The sequence below is a fragment of the Drosophila elegans genome, unplaced genomic scaffold (genome assembly GCF_018152505.1).
Source record: "Drosophila elegans isolate 14027-0461.03 unplaced genomic scaffold, ASM1815250v1 contig_814, whole genome shotgun sequence".
NCBI lineage: Eukaryota > Metazoa > Arthropoda > Insecta > Diptera > Drosophilidae > Drosophila > Drosophila elegans.
In genome coordinates, this window is record NW_024546167.1 from 1,605,243 (window position 1) to 1,616,920 (window position 11,678).

General features: G+C 36.6%; 1 long non-coding RNA gene across 1 annotated transcript; it reads left to right on the forward strand.

Moving 5' to 3' along the window:
- Positions 1-10,246: 10,246 nt before the first annotated feature.
- On the forward strand, positions 10,247-11,478 carry LOC108141772. The gene is made up of 3 exons (XR_001774254.2): positions 10,247-10,327; positions 10,405-10,637; positions 11,002-11,478. It is a non-coding gene; the product is annotated as an uncharacterized LOC108141772 (long non-coding RNA).
- Positions 11,479-11,678: the final 200 nt, after the last annotated feature.

Genomic DNA, 11,678 nt, shown 5'->3' on the forward strand with positions numbered 1-11,678 from the left:
GGCCAAAGCCTTTGTATTTACTTAACTCAATTCGCTTTAAATGTTTAAAAAATATTACCCGAGCAACTTTTTGTTCTACAGTATGCAAACAATATTAATACTTATATAGTCTCGTTTACATTTGAGCTGCTGGATTAATGATGAATTAATTGCAACCGAAATCAGTGAAGTATTAAAATCAATTACAATTTCCACCTACACTTCATTAAGGAGAGATTAAAAAATACACAAAAGCAAGAAATGCTAAATTAATACAGCTTAATAACCATGAACAATAACGACGGCAGGGGTATTAGTGGTTTTGTCAGGGAGTTTTCGTGTTTGCCGAATGCACGAAATTTATGATCAATTTTTAATATATTTTATGTGAATTTTTAATTTGTCGCGTTTGCCCGAGAACCTCACACCACCGAATTAGGATTATGCATAAACGGTTTTGTTTTATTTTCCATTTGCCTGCTACGCTTGTTTCTCTGTGTGTGTGTTCATTTTTAATATTTCAATAATGTTGAGTGGGGCTCCCAGCGAGACTGCCTTAATTTAATATTTATTTATATAGCTTCACGAATGTATAATAAGCAGGCACCCAGTTACTAATTAATATTAAAACAAGCGAAGCGCTGTTTAAACCGACAGTGATCAAAGTTCTAAATACAGCAGCAGCAAAAGGCTAAAAAAAATATTTAAATTGTTCAAATAAATAAAGAACAACCACAGTTCATAAAGATTCAATAAACCCTTCGATTTTTGGGGGAACAAACCCCATATCATCCCATCCTGTTAAGTTTTAGTTCTGGTTCTCAAACTCAACTTGTTATCGGAGAACATCGTCTCAGACTGGCCTTTGACTTTTTTGGCTTTTTCTTCTTTGGAGATTTTTTATTTCTGTCTGCGGCGCGTTGACTAATTTTAATAAAATAACAATCGATTTTGAAACCGAAGAAGAAGGTGTGAAGTATTAATAAGATGTCAACGAGAAAATGTTAATTTCGTAAATAAGTCGAATTTGGTATCATCTTCTTTAAGTCGAAGCAGGTTGTTTTGTCTTGTTTTGGATTTTGTGGAGCTCTGCGCTGGGTCATTGTTTTTATGCAGAAGCTAACATATTTTAGGCTTAAAAACCCTTTCAGTATGCATAATTAAGTATAAATTACACTGGAAGGCCAAATTGCTTGTCGAATGAATGAATTGAGTTTTGGTCAAAGGGCATGCTAGTGGCAGAATAAATATTTGTAATAATTAGCTTTTATTTAAGTATATAACTATCTTGGATTAAATTTGAAATATGTACATTTTTAGGATCCTTCTGATGTGTCAAGTTTATTTTGTTCCATTAAAGTTTCCCTTCGGTACTTACTACCTAGCTTTGTATATCTATATTCCTGTGATACATCATGTTTTAATAAACTTTCTTTAAGCCATTTACATATGTCTTCCGAGTTTTTTCCATTTACAGTTTTCGTTGCGACATATCACATTACAAATGGATCGACAAGACGTTTCAATTCCTCATAACTACGGTCTTGAAAATTTACATAACTCACTGTTTCGGTCCTGAAGCCTGCTGCCACTAGCCATGAAATATCATTCGACGGAGTTATTTCTGTGTTCTGCCCAACCGCATTTCTCATTTGGTGTTGGGTGCTGGATGCTGGATTTGATTTTTCAGTTTCTCTTGTGCTTCACCCTTCTGGACCATCATCGACTTTAACTTGCACTCGATGTCTCACCTTTCGAATGATTTATTAAAGTGTCATTAGTGCACGAACGTTGGAAAAATGAAACGAAACCGAACCGAACCGAACCAAACCAAACCGACCTGACTATTGAGTAGCTGCCGGAGTGGGGGCACCAATGGGTCTGGCATTTTTTGGGTCTGGGGGTCTTGAGTGCGGTAATGAAGTTACCAAAGTCCCCATCCCCATCCCCATCCCCTTACCCATCCCCAGGCCCATCGAGCGAGCCTCATCATCGATCGTGTAATGGCTGCGTTAAGTAGTTGATGTCTGAGGTGGTTGCCTCTTGTAAATTTAAATGAAGCGAGCATCCATCTCGTTCTCCGTCCCAATCACACATTCGGTCCATTACCGTTAGCCGCGATGCGCAGATGCCATGATCTCTTGCCTTTGACCCATAGTCGTGGTTTGACAGCCCCGTTGATTTATTTACGCCCATTAAAACGGCTACATTTTCGACTCGAGGCGAGAAAATTAAGTTGTTGTCGACTATCGAACGGCACAGTGCCGCCCCGATCTGATAAGCTCGATAAAAGCGTCTATAAACCTAATATACGACCGGCCGCACTTGACCTAACAGATCAGTTGTCAACGGCTTATCAGATGCATACGTCAGGTGCAAACTACAAAGCTGAATTAACTGATACGACTTTTCTCCAAAAAGAATGTCAATTCTTCAGAGAGATACTGACTTAGAGGTTATTTAGCTCAGACTCCTTCCAGGTTACAAATTATAAATAATTTGAATTCAATAATGAATATGTCGTTAAACTTCTGATAAAAATTTGATATTGAATCGATCTCCCAAAATCTTTAGCAGTATATATAATAGAAAATACATTTTTGGGAAATATCTTTTTAGCTCTATACACCGGCTTTTGTTTTAAAACTTAAGCAAATTGCTAATAATTGCAACAAGACAATGGATATTTCAAAATTAAAGCTATTTTTATTAATAATAAATAATAATTAAGAAAATAAATTAATAATTAAGAAAAAATGCCTCAAACTTGGTTTTGTATGAATCAAAAAGTCTATAAAATTTTCTGAACTGATAAGCTTTAAATTAACTTTTTAGAAAGAAAATAAATATATATATTTAAGAAAAAACAGGGTTTTACTAATAAGTTTAATTTGTTTTTGAAACTTTTTTCCACCTTCATATATCGGTATAAACATTGTCCTTAAAAGCTTTACTTTCTGTAAAAACAGGAGATAATAAAAAATGTTAGTTTATCAAATATAAAGAAAATATATTTGCTAAACAAGAAATCAGAGATAATAACGTAGTATTAATTTTAAATCTGACCGATATTTTACCTATCTGACATTTAAAACCCTATCTGTCCACACGAATGTCTGCGAAATGCATATTCAATTTTGGCAATGCCACCCTTGACCAAGACCCATTTGGGCCTCTTCCGTTTTTGGATCGGTCGATATGTCGATGGATCGATGGATCGCTGGATCGATGGTTGGAACACCTGCGCATGTCACGTAGAAACTTCCACGGCTACCTTAAAACAGCCAAAAAAAAATGATAACCGTTCACGCCGCATAAATTGATGATTGTGCCGGGGATTCGAGCTGCGAGGCGAGCGTCCCAATCAAATATTCAAATTGGAAGAGGTTTTTTTTGTTTGGAGGGGGCTTCGGTGTTCATAACTTCATCTTTAAAATGAATCGATGAAATATGTACCAAAGCGAAGCGAAGCGATGTGGCGCGGCGAACGGCGACAGTTAGTGACTGTCCCGCCTCATATATTTGCCGGCCAACTTGTTACTGTCAAAATAAGTAAGAAGGGGTTCTCTATGGGCCGCCTAATGCCCCATAAATAAATGCCTGGCAGGGGAGTCGCTCGACCAAATTGTAGCGCCCAAAAACAATGGATACACACGCGAGTCCATGGGCCGATCTCTCGTGACTGGTCAAGCATCCAAAACTGTGACCACGGGGTGCTCCAACCGAGGGAAACCCATTGTCACTCACTGGTTCGCATCGGATGGGATGGGATGGGATCGGATCGGATCGGCTTGGACTGGGGAATGCTAGGCAGCAGAAGTGCCATCGTGATAACTTCATAACTTAACGCATTTGAATAATTTGGTATGCGCATTTCAATATTTTGTTTGTCGCAATGGAAATGGTATGGGTTCTTGGGGCGGGGTCAGCGAGGTTTATGCGGTCGGTCGGAAAATATTGACAGCGACAAATGTTAATGGATAGATATGCATTTGGGTGCCGATTTATCCGCTTAAATCAGAAATTTCCTAAAAAAAATTATATTCCCTAACAACAAATGTCAAAAATTAAAGCAGTTTAATCAGCAGATTTTGGACTAAAAAAAACACTATCCTCTTAGGGTCTTCTGAATTTAGCACCACAGGTTTATTGAACAAATTGAGTTTTAATTTAAATTTTTCTATTAGCAACACATGCGCCTTTGTACAAGATTAGTTATGAAAACAACGACTACAACCAATGTGTCAGCATTAATTACAAGCAAAAGTCAACAATGAAAAATATAATTGTCAACCAAAAACAAAAAACAAAATCTATAATAAAAAGGAATATTTGTTCGTATTATTAATGATTTCAGCTAAAACAAAAAATTGTAACGGTTTATGAACTTCACATTAATAAACATAAATCATTAAAAACTGTGAATAAATATCTGAAATGAATATTAATAATTTACGCCTTAGAATGAGCTACAATTAACAGGCGAATGAAAAAGCATTCATAAATAATAAACGATACATGATTTGTAAACAACAAACATTTTGCTGAAACAGACAAAACATGTTTGACAAATTAGCAACATTAAATAAAAATTAAAATGCTTTCAGCATTAAGAAAAATATTTAGCTGGGATTTAAACAGACAAATTATTAGTTGGAGAACCGCTTTAAATTGCCTCGAGTCTCATTTCTTTTTGTGCTTGGACTTAAGCCTTATCCAAGAAGTTAATCTTTGGCCATTCATCAATAGCAAATACAATAGAATTTTTGACTGGTAGCGCTTTATATTTACGCGAACAGTTATTTGATAGAGACGGAATAAAGTGTTAATGAACTTACTTTTACTTAGTCACTTTTATAGTTCTATGAATCTCAATTCATTTTGAAGCATATCAATAAAATACTACTTGAATATATATGTCCATGAAAGTCAATGTTTTTGAGATTTGATAAGAGAGACCATTAAATATTAAATTAAATCAATTTACAAAAGTAAATTTAAATAAATTATGTTGTTCTTGCTTTAACTAGAATATCAAGTACAATTTGCCCTTTCTTAATTGTGCTATACATTACTATATACTTTCAAGCAATTCTGAACGTTCATTTAAAGTTAATTTCTAAATTTGTATTTAATTATATTGTGATTTTAAAGTAATCAATATACAAATAATTTTGAATTAGAGCCGAAAATATTATTTTATTTAAAAGTAATCCATATAAAAATATTTTTTTTTTTGCGAAAAATATAATTTTATGCTGTTAAGTTCCCTACTTAACACAAATTCTATGTTTTTTTTTGAGCGTAATGAAATTTTGCTAGCTGCTGATCACATTCATAAAATGTTAATTTCTAAATTTTCATTTAATTATACGGTATGCATGGGATAGCGCCTGCTCAGGCCCAAAAGCCGAAAACTCAGAGCCAAGTCGGCAAAGACGGAGCCGCCATTAACGCAAATGACTCTGCAAAATGGCGGCCATATTAGGCAAGAAGACCAGGCCAAGACCCACTACCAGTGCGAGTACCAGTCCCAGTCCCAGTCGGTTGGTCTAACCCAACCAGAAAATACGGACCCAGTCTGGTTTGACAAGCGCATGTTGATTGGGGCAGCGAGATTGGCAAACGGCAACCACTGTGTTGCCACGATGCCATGTTACCACGGAGCACATGAGCACATGAGCCGATGATGATGACGATGGCTGATGTTAGTGCTGATGATTGCGATGATTACGATGGTGGGGGGCGCTGTGGCCGCCGCTGACAGTGATGACTGTCAAGAGCAATTAAAGTCAAACTCAAGTCCGGGGGCTTAGATTTTTCGCCGCCGCAAACGCAGCTGCGCATGGTCAGTGGACCATCCATCCATCTATCCATCCATCGGACTAGTCCCGGACGTGAGCTGTCGTCCAGCCAAATGCAACCGCAGTACACTCGGAAAAAGTTCTTGGACTTGTGTGGTTACATCACCCATGGAGCTAAGAGTAAGCTCCCAAAAGATCCGTCTAACATTTTTACAAAATAAATTGGCATAGGCCCAGGACAATGTTAAAGAATTCTGAATGGTTTTAATTTGATTGTAGACAAAAAAAAATCCATTAACAATTTTAGACAATAAGATCAATTTGGAACTTATTTTCAAAGTCCTAGAAATATTTCGCAAAAAATAAATACAACACATTAAAAAAAAAACCACTTTACCAACAAAAACCAATTTATTTTATTTAAAACCAAATTTATACAATAAAATGTATTTATTACCATTAAATATTTTGTAAATCAAAAGCACAAATCATTTAATTGAAGGATCACTATTAACAGCTACGAATTTAAAAAATATATATATTGTCCTAATAACTTCACCTAAACATGAATATAAAATTGTTCTTCTTTTCTTTACATTTCAAAGACAATTTTAAACTAAATTTTATTTTATATATATTTTATCTAAAATTCATTCTGCTTATATTGCATTTGATTTGTTAAAGCAAGACTTTAAATTTTATTCCCGTTAGTGTTATATATTTAAGGTTACTTTAATTCCAAGTGCAGAAATATCATGAGCGATTGCTCCAACGGCAGCAGCAGATCCAAAACCTACAATTAACAAAGGCAGCAGCAACATCAACAGCTACAGCAGCCTAAACTTAATTTCTTGAGTTTTTCCACTTGAAAAACTATGTAATTTAGTACTTCAACAAGAGGCAGACGAAGTGTTAAAGGCGGGCGGTAGTGGAGGTGGAACAAAGTTTCAGAAAAAAAAAAAGGTAACTGGAGGAGTGCGTCATCGTCATCATTTTGATCATCATCGTCGGCTTGGACAACTCAATCAGCGGATAAATTTCTGCGTCTGCATTTTGTGTGTGACATGAAGTGTGCCCAATAATGAGCAATTAACGCCTTACAGCCCACTTTTTTTCTGTTTTCCATCCTAGCCGGCAACATCATCAGCTGTTGGTACTCCATGGCTTTTTGATTGCCAAACGGTAGTTTTTTCCTCTCACACACTTCACTACACGAATGTATATTCCGCAGTCCATAGCCAAATGAATTGATGTGTGGAATCTCTAGCTCCATCTCGTTTCCACTCCCAAATGATGGAGGCGCGGCGGGTAGAAAGCAATTTTGTAGCGCCTTTTATCTGGCACCGCCAAGTCTTCAACACCTCTCGAGTGCGCCGCGAAGAAAACACGAAGGGGAAAAAAAACAAACCAAAAAAAAAAAATAACTAAAAACTCGCTGTAATAAGAAGTTGGTTAAAAACAGTAATAATAATAAAGAAAATCACCAAATCATCATCAGCATCCACGATCGCCGGCATCAAGCGATGAATCGATTTACACATCGTTTTCGGACTTTTGGGATTCCTGCATCGACAAGCGAGTAAATAAAACGATCGGGGAGTGCGAGGGGTGTTCTTGAAGTATGTGTCCTGAACGGGAAAAATATATATATGAAATGTTTTTACTAACCTAATAACAAAATATTTTTTATATTCAGTAGACAAATTTTAATTAAATAAATAATCTTTTAGTCAAACAGAATCACAACCAGTTTGTTTATATGAATGAAAATATTGACTGTCAGGGTAAAAAAATCTTAAATTTAAAAATGATGAATAAGACTTATAACTTATACCAGAAGTTATCAGATATCTTAATAATTAGAATTATATAAAGATAAATAAAAGAATTATGTTTTCATTTAAAATACTTATGATTGGTTTTGAATAGTTACGCTTTTAACAGAAGAATTATATAGCCTGAAATAAATTGATGAAAATTATTCAATTGTTTTTTAGTGTATGGTATTATTTTATTTACCTTGCCTTTTAAGGTAAGGTAATTTAAGGCATTAGGTAATTGCAAGTCCTTATCGACTTTTATTTTAGTTAAAATCCCAATAATTTAAATGTAATCTTCCGCAAACCTTCGTACGAAATCAAAAAAAAAAATCAAAAAACAAGTTTGTTGCCTAAGTTGTTTGTTTTCCCTGTTTTTAGTTATATGGATAAGTAGTTTGCAAGCTGGACCGCCACTTAATTTGATGGGGGAGGAAAGAAGCCGACAGGCAGACGAGGCAGCTGGTGAGATGTAATTAATGCTGAACAACTTCATCTTGATGGGCTGTTAATTAAAGTCGTCCGTTGCCCACTGCGTCGACAACTTAAGCCGCTTAGAGCGAAAATGCCGGCGTGACTATGAATTTGCCAAATAAAAAATGCTGGAAATTGGAATCGTCGCAGAATCTGTCATTGTTCGCAAAAGAAGAGCTTGAAGCGAAGTGGCATGGAATGGAAGGAATACGGAGAAAGTAAGTCAAAGTCATTGGTGTTCTGGGCCCGATCTCTAATTGGCCGCCGACATCTTTTTCGGAGGCCACTTCTGGGCATTGGGCATAGGGCTTTGAACCAATTGGCCATTGTTCGCGGAGGCCACCGGGCCACCGGCTTAGCAACGCTCCAGTGACATAGATATTAGCGTGATTGGCACGAAATTCGTTTTGGGCCACGACCGATTCGAGAAACCACACGGCGGCCCATTGCAAAAGTCGAGACCGGAGAAACTATCAGCCAACTGGCTTGGCCCAGAAAAACCGCAATGCAAAATACCCAGTGGCACTGACTGCATGCAATCGCAACTAAATCTAAACCCTCAAATCACATTCACAGACTGCAGCCGGTGTCGATCCTCTGATCCTTTTCATTTTCAGCCAACAAGTGCTGCCCTCCAGCTGCTGGTATTGCCAACCGCAAATTATGAACAAATGGATTGGCGAGTGAAACGGATAAGTGCCAAAAGCTGTTGGCAAAAAAAGGGTTTTGCGGCAATACCCCTATAATATATGGCATGCACCCTTGACCGCAAGGCCAACAGATTGCAAATTGCGGGCTAGAGTCGGCTAGAAACGTAGGATATCAGTATTTAATGTACGTGGGTGCCAAGCAGTACAACAATGCAAATGGTTAAGGTACTAAATCAACTAAACTGTTGTGGGTTTTGAAAACATATAACTCCTATTCAGACTGCTGCTTTATACTCTATTTGTGCATGAACTTAAAACAGAAGCCAGAAATTTTTACCTTCTGAAAAAGAGATTTTAGCTTACTAGTTAAGTCAATAATTTTACAAATTTTCGAGTTGAATGTGATTTTAAAATATTATTTATACATCAAATATTTTATGCTTTTCTTTTCTTGCATCAAATACAAATTCGAATGTCTGAAATTCATATTTTTTTATTATCCTTCCTTAACAGTGCAATAGCATTTAATTTCAAGCTTATTGAAGTTCGCAGTTACTCTAAGCTATTTTTTGTTGAATAAAAAACAATCTATTAAAACCTTATCATATATATTCATACAAAAGACTATTTAATAAAACAAATTGTTGTAGAAATCGGATAACAGTTGTTAAATTTGTAATTAATTATTTAATTATTTAATTTTTATATGTACCTTTCTTGGTAGATGTTAATTGTGGCTATGCATATTTTGAAGGATATTTCTAAGCTCATTTTAAAGCAATTTTTAACAATTGCTACAAGTCTTTTCATATATTTTAGTTTTAATTTGTGTTACACCAAAATTAAGAATAAATATTATGACTCGGATTAATTCACCCTTTATTATTCATTTAACACTAAGGCACCATCACCCAGCGTAATCTGTGAAAATATTATTGGAGAATTTTCATTGTTTCCCCCAATCGGCTGTTCCCTGCAACCATATATTAAATATTCACAGTTCATTCCTAATGAAGTGACAACAGCCATAACTAAGTGGGCGTTGAGGATTTTTATTTGATTTTATTGTTTCTGCCGAACGTGCCAAAAGCTAACAGTTAATCTGGGGCCACAGTGCCTCCCCTCGAGGGCATGGCCATGGCAAATTAAATCAAATGAAAAGTCAAACCCATAAACACATGCTACGCGGCAGTGAAGCACCCACACGAAGCCAGTCTTCCGTATTCCACCCTCAGTAGGAAAGTTGCGAGTTGCGAGTTGCGAGTTTCGAATTTCGAGGGTTGCTGCTAAACACACCCAGAAAGGCCAGAAACAATTGCGATACATTTTGGCTAAATTTATGCACCCCTTTTCACCTTACACTTGTCATTTTTTACGGCCCATCGAAACAAGGGGGTGCCCAGTGGTAAAAAGCAGTAGTAATTTGAGCGGATCAGGCCGACTGCTGATACTCCCAGGCTATGCCACTAATGCCACTAAATGACCTCAAATCCGCTCATCGATATATCACTTGATTTTAGTGTCGGATTCAATTTGGCAGAACTCCGTTTATTTCGAACAGCTGTGCGCTGATTTGTGGGGATTTTCCAGGGATTTGGGCAAAGTAATGATCTTATTTAGCTTCTCCTTCTGTTGATATAATAAATATAATATTTCGAACCCATTCCCCGTCTTTTCCAGCAATAATTGCTTTCATTAAAACAGCATCAGATGATCACCGAAGAAAAAAAGCAAAGCCAAATGAGTGAGACATTCATATTAATGTCTAAATTACAAAGCAAACGAGAAATGCGGTAAATTTTTCAAAACCAGAAAGTAACAACCCGAAATTCGAAATTTTCCTCGTTTTTTCTCTGTCGGGAAGTTGTGGGCGCAAACTGCAAAGGGAATGAAAATGCTGATAAATGAGCAAGGTAAATGGGGAAATAATGACTGCACCTATATAGCGATTGCTCGGCCACGATTTTAGTTGAAGCCGAGATATATGGTTATGTGGCCGTGGTAAAAAATAGTTCTACGAAGCCGCCAATCTGATTGATGAACGGACATTAGGCCAGTAGTAAGTGTAAGTGCGAGAAGGGGTCGAAAAGTGTTAAAAAATGGTGAATGATGATGCGCTCTAATTGCACGCATAATCAACTGTCAGTGCATCGATGCAATCACCCAAAGTGCTGCCTCTCGGGTCCCGCAATTAAATGGAGTCTTCTCAACTATCCATCCATCGCGTGTTTGGAAATCCTCAGTATCCACATCTCTACATCTCTAACATTTTCGTAGATAAGTGCTGGCGATAACTCGGCGTAGACGTCGGAATGTCTGACTCAGATGGAGAACCAGAAATCAAGATCGGGATCCAATCTCTCACATTTATGCGCCGCTAATTTCGGATTTTATTAAACGGTCATCGCAGCAGCAGCAGCAGCAGCAGCGCATATAAAAATCGGTATTCCTACTCATCTTTTCTCACTCATTCCATTTTTGAATATCATCGTAAATAATTAAACATACCGGGCACGTCGTTATGGGTCTGCGGCATAGGAAAAAAAGAACACATATATATGAAGTACTCATATTTAATTTCAATTTCATGTCACAGACTTCTGGCTGCTTCTCGGCTGATGCTGCAGATAATTATTATGCCGACTGCATTAGAGTTCTTGGCTGGGAGCTCTGTTTGAAATCCACAAACACTCCCATTGCCAATTGCAATTAAGTGAAGTGACGGGCAAAATGCGACTAGTAATCAAAAATCCTTCACGGTGCCAGTAACTACATTTCTTAAAGTCAAAAAACTTGTTTTTTAACTATTTCACAGTAATTTTGCAAAAACAACTGAGTTAATTATTGATTTGGTAAACTGTAGGAACAAAACATTAACGGGGTAGAAGCTAATGATATAGGAATTCATTTACCTATTTAATAAATTGTTTTATAATATAAATAAATAAATGTAT